This window comes from Pelodiscus sinensis, chromosome 18 (genome assembly GCF_052426305.1).
Source record: "Pelodiscus sinensis isolate ZL-2025 chromosome 18, ASM5242630v1, whole genome shotgun sequence".
Taxonomy (NCBI): domain Eukaryota; kingdom Metazoa; phylum Chordata; order Testudines; family Trionychidae; genus Pelodiscus; species Pelodiscus sinensis.
The window spans coordinates 27,735,701-27,741,603 of NC_143069.1; the positions used below are offsets into that span (position 1 = coordinate 27,735,701).

Below are 5,903 nucleotides of genomic sequence, written 5' to 3' on the forward strand. Positions count from 1 at the left end.
CAATTCCAAAATACCTTGGGCAAAAAAATGGTTTCAGGATGACCAGAAAAAACATTTTCTTCCAAAAATTTCGCTAAATCAAAAAGTTGAAAAAACAGTGGGTTTGGTTGAATTAGGGTTTTTTGGAAGGGTGGGGAGGGGGCTGTGAACAGTTTGTTATGGGAGGATGTTTTTAAAAATAAAATCAAAGGAAATGTGAAATGTGAAGTCATTGTAAGTAGCAAAATGTAAAAGCTTGGTTTTGAAATGACTGACAGTTTGATTTTTTTGAAATAGTTTGGAGGTAGAGGGTCGGGTGTTTTTGTTTAATTTTTTCTGTGATAAATAATTCTGCCAATCTGACACAAATTTGAAAAAATGTTTTGGACTCACTAAATCTGCATTTTTGTAGGGGGGGAAAGAGCTGGATATCTTTTTCCCATAAGTAATGTAAAGTAGTAAAGTTATGACCATTTGGAAACATACCTGGGCAAAGATGCTACAGTCTGATGTCACATATCCAGTTCCTTGTTGTATAGCAGCTTTCCTTTGACTCTCACCCGATCACAGTGGAAAGCTCAGACACAAAGAAAATTCCAGACCTGGTTCAATTCTCTCCTGTCTCTCTCAGTAGTAGAGGGACAGTCCTCGAAGGGAATTTCTTTCTCCTGGAATTAAAATAGTCTTTTTCAAAACCAGTTCAATTCCTATACCATTGAACTGTCTCCAAACCTTCCACAAACTCCACTGAAACCAGATCTAGCTCTGTTCTGAAAATGTCAAAACGAACCATTAAAGAGTCAAGATGGGTGAGGTAATATCTCTCATAGGACCTATCTCTGCTGGCGAGAGGCTAACTTTCAAGCTTACGCAGAGCTCTGCAGCTCTGGGACATGTACTCAGAGTGCCACAGCTAATAGAATAGATGAGTGAGCAGAAGTAGTTAATGTATATTTCAAGGGATTATTAAATGTGCAGGGGCTTGTTAATGCCCTTCCAGTCATAGGGGAAGGGAACGGGAGTGGGAAGTAAGGAAGGGGGGAAAGCTGGGAAGAGAGATTTTGATTTTTTTCCGGAATATTTTAAGCTTTTGTCTGGGGCCCAAACAATTTGACAGAATGAAAGGAACACACTGGGTGTCTCAGTATCATCTAATTTACATATTTTATTGAAAAATGTTTTGGTCAAAAGATGTAGCCCTGCTCTAGACATGTCCTTGGGTACCTCACTGGTGATCACTGCCGTTCACCTCTCCTTAGAACGAGACTGTGGGAACTGCTCTCTGACCGCTGTGTCTCTGCCCCACAGATGGTGACAGCCCGGCAGAGGAGTCTTCTCCCCAAGGTAACTGGTTTTGCTCCATGCTGTGGGATTTCCCTGAGGGAAAGGGAGGCCTGGTATGGGATGAATGGCACATGCCATTCTCAATGGGGAAACTTCACCCTGACTGGGAAGAGCAATGGTAGGGTCTGGCTTTGTAATGTGGCATCAGGCACAAACATCTGGCCTTGGAGTTAGTGGCCACCGGACGGTGACCCTGACCCGTGCTGGTCAGCAGCAGACCGTGGTGTCAGGGCTGCCCCCTCCATGGCACAGGCGAGGGGCCGATCTCAGCTGCATGGTGCTGGGTATGAGGGGGCAAAGAACTAGCGCTGAGTGAGATCCCTGTGCAGTGAGGAGCCGGGTGTGAGGCCTGTAAGCAGCTGGGCCCGTGGGACAGTCACAGGCTCTCTGAGGCAAAGCAGGGATGCGTCATAACCAGGTGACATGTCCCAGTGCCTGGCAGAGCTGTGAGGGGACTCGTGCTGCACATTGGCCTCCACCTTCAGGCCACTCACCTTCTTCTGTCCCATCCCAGGGCCTGCTATCCCGCTCTGGGTCTGGATCCTCCGCTCCACCCTGGTCCTGATCCTGCTGGCCTCCTGCCCCATCATCAGCTGCATCCTGAGAGGAAGAGCCGTTGTTCCGCCGTCCCGGAAGGCCCTGGAGGGGAATGGCAGGGAGGAAGAGAAAGGAGAGGTGATCGAGGGCTCTGGGGGGCTCCCCTGTCCAAGGAAGCCTGGAGGGTCAGCAGGGGTTACAGAGAGGTCTGTGGATTATACCCCTTTGCAGACACAGGCCCATGGGAGTGAGGGGGAGTAACTCATTGATCAGCCCCCAGAGATTCCCCTGCCATGGGATCTGTGCGTTATCTTAACTCCAGACCCGTCTGCTTCCCCACATCCCTGGGCAGCTCCTCATCCCCTTGCACGGCCCCGTCCTTCAGTCAAACTAAGGTGTTTGTGGTACGGTTACCAGGCACTGGGTTTTCAACCTGGTCAAAAAAAGCTCTGGTGAGCACTGACAACTGGGCCATTAAAGGGCCATTTGGCAGGACACATCCCTGCCTGCCCTGGCTCCGTGAGCAGCCTCGAGGTTCCTGTGGCCTGTCTGCTGGAACCGCAAACAGTGGGAGATGTGGGAGTGGTGCCTACGGGCACCAGGGCAGTGCATGGAGCCTCCCCGGTCCCTTATGCTCTTAGGGGCCACAGAGACCTGGCAGCCAGTTCCTGGGAGCCATGGTAAGCACCACCAGGATCCCACCCCTTCCCATCCCCCAGCCTCCTGACCCAGCCCTGAGCCCATTCCTGCAACCCAGACTCCTCATCCCTGGCCCCACCCCTGAACCCACTTTCTTAGCTGGAGCCCTCACACCTTCCCCACCTGCACCCCAGATCCATGCCTCTGCTCAGAGCCCTGTCATACACCCCAACTCCCTCATTTGTGGCCCCACATAAAGCCCTCACCCCCTCCCACACCTGCCCCAACCCCGTGAATATGTGTGATGGTGGGGAAGAATGAGCGATGGAGAGAGGGGGGATGGAGCAAGTGAGGATGGGGCCTCAGGGAAGGCATATGGAAGGCGTTTTGCAATTAGAAAGTTGGCAAAGCATGTGTGTGGGTCAACCCACAAGAAGCCCACGGCCTCCCGCAGCTGCATTCTAGGGTCACATTTGTGTCACCAGGGCAGGATCCAGCCCCTGTACATGCGCAGAAACAGGCTGGCTTGATGAGGCGTTAATTTTCACTGCTGCAGGGCCTGGCACAGAGCATAGGAGCGAGATCCTGCAGGCCAGAGCTGTGGGCCCTGCCCTGGTACAGCACACTACACACACAGGCAGGAGCGCAGGGTGAGCTCACAGTGATAATTGGAATGGTCACAATGGCTGAACTATTTGGACACCCCATGCACGCTCTGTACCTAGACACGCCCCACCCTTGCTGGTTGTTTTGGTGGAGGAGCAAACATTTTCATATGGCCCCTGTGCCATGCAGCCCTCATGTCTGTCTCTGCTCTGAGTTACCGGCTGGTGCTAAAAGTTCATTTGTTGCCTAAATATGAAACGGTTCGAAGCAGTTGCAGAAAATAAGCTGCAGTTTGGTGTTTCTCTGTATCAGGCCAGGTCTTGAAGAACACACGCTGTCACCTGCTCCCTCGGGCTGAACGGGCGGTTGCTCTTTCAGCCCCTCGGCCATGCTGAGAATGCAGCGCAGCGACCAGCCCCAGGACAGAAATGAGCACTGCAGACGAGCGACCGGCTGGTCATTGCATAATGAGCCCAGCATTGTTCTGGGCCTATGTGTCTATAAATACTGCCAGGGCCGTGGTGGGAGAGACTCCTGCGCTGGGAACAGCAACCACAGCCAGCAACCACAGCCCTGTCTCCGTGCTGACCTCGCAAGCAGAGTGGGGTTCAGTTTATAACTAGGCTTCGATGGGTTTGCTTGTAATTGATAAATAGCAGTAAACTTCCGTTTCGCCACACGCACGCAAACCCACGAGAAAATATTTCCATCGATAATAATAGAAATCTGCAGAGAAGCAAAGTAAGAGAAATGCTGCTTGAGACATTATTCGGGGTTGATGTAAGTATATTTACTGTGCATAGTTAGACATATGAGAGTGACAATTTATGTTTTAAGGGCTATAAACCTTTAGCGCTCTGAATCTCAACTTCTCCTGTTATTAAATAATGTCGGAATCGCCCTTCGTTTCCTCCAGTGGGAAAATGTAAATTGATAAAAATAAAAAAAATCATTAAAAGGAACGCTGATATGAGCCATTAACATTATAAAAAATTGAAAATGGAATCTGCCAAGTCTGTTTGTAACCCAGGACTGGAACCTCCAAGAGCCCCTGGAAGCATCAGCCAGAGACACACACAGAGCACAGGGTGAGTCGTGTGACTCAGCCACACACCCCAACTGATGTACCAGTCTCCCCAGCCTGCACTGCTCCTGCCTCTGTGCTTCCCTGCACTTGTGTTTCCTGCTTTCCACTCGGCCTAGCAGCTGGCAGCAGTGGGAGTGCAGTGAAGGAAGGGGGATGACCCAGGTGTGTGATCCCTCTCTCTCTAGGAAGATACAGAGGGAGGCTGAGATTGTGTAACCCACACACCTGCTGGGTGTGGTTCACTATCCCATGGAGTGGTACTGAGACCAGTTACAGCAAGAAAGGGTGAGTTTGCTCTACACCCTTAGCTGAGAGACAGCTGGCTTTTAGCTCAAGTGGTGGAAGCTTATGCACTGAGCTCCAGAGGTCCCAAGTTTGGTTCCACCTATTGGCCTGTTTTGTGAACATGCAAACACCAGTAAAGAGCTCAATGAAAAGGCCCAGTTCTCACTCTGTTACGGCCTGAAATTCTGGGAGGAATGCTATGCACAGACCGCTCCTTAAAGCGTGGGGGAGGGAATAGGTTTCCCCTGACAGAACCTCCTTTATCCCTGCCTGGCACCCCCATCCCCAGCAGCCTGATTGCTTGGCCATGTGCCCACATACTCACCCTCCCCACATCGGAGTGATCACTGCTGCCAACCAGTGCACCAGGTCACAATGCCACTCGCTCCATTTGGCCCAGCCACCCCTCCATCATGGCTGAGGGACAACTGGGCCAGAGTGGAGTGAGCACCACGGCAACCTGGCACATGGGGTTGAAGCGCCCCTTGGGTTTGGCCTGGCCCAAGGGTGGTTAGGCCAAGTCCCTGGTGCCCCCATTCCACACTGCACAGCCTCTTGGGGACAGAGGAATCTCCATCTGCTCCGCGAAGCCAGGCCCAGTCTGCAGAGTTTGGGGAAAGGGATCTGAAAATTCCCCCGTGTTGCCAGCGTGGGCAAGGTCCTGGCCCCTGCTCCTGATGGGCAGCTGGAAACAGCCCACAGAGAGGGATTTGGGATGTGGCCCAAGGGATCTTCTCCCAGGCACAGGGGCACCATGGGCTAGGGGCACAGAACATCCCCTCCTGGCTAGAAGAAGCAGGACACAGGGATTGTCTGCTGGAGGGGAAGAGGGGGCAGGCGGCTTCTGTATGAAAATTCCTAGAGACCATACTGGGAAAATGGAACAAACTGGGGAATAGGATGAATTACTGGGGGGTGGGAGGAGCTTAGGCATGTGGGGAAATGGAGTCTGTCCTCATAACAATGGCCACCACGTCCCACTGTTCCCAGTGACAATGATGCTGCCCTGTTATTAACGCATTGGGGTGTGACAGGGAAAATGCCCCAAGTAAAGATGGCCTCCATTTCCCATCATTTCTAAGGGGAATGAAGCAACAGTCTGTCCTTTGGGAGTAGCAGCTATATTCCAACAGGCAGCCTCTGGCTTCAGTCCTGCTGGCCATGGTAAGTGTGGCGAGTTTTACTTGGAGCAACCTCTCTGTTACATCACACAGTGGCCATCTTCTCTGAGGCCAAGCTTTGGCTTCACTTCCATTGGACACAAGGGCGAAATTGGACATCCATGCCATGGCTTTGGGGAAGTGATAACCCTTACCAGAGGGCAGCCTGCAACTTCAGTCCTAGAGGGAACAATGGGAAATGGCAGCCATCTTTTTCAGTCACAGTATTTAATGATGTAGTAGCCATTTCCCCTGAGGGAAGTCTG

The 5,903-nt window shown here is 51.6% G+C and overlaps 1 long non-coding RNA gene across 1 annotated transcript; it reads left to right on the forward strand.

Annotated features, from left to right (window-relative positions):
* The first annotated feature begins 1,503 nt into the window (after positions 1 to 1,503).
* On the forward strand, positions 1,504 to 4,057 carry LOC112547326 (uncharacterized). Its single transcript, XR_016347074.1, has 3 exons — positions 1,504 to 1,741; positions 1,838 to 1,998; positions 3,418 to 4,057. It is a non-coding gene; the product is annotated as an uncharacterized LOC112547326 (long non-coding RNA).
* Positions 4,058 to 5,903: the final 1,846 nt, after the last annotated feature.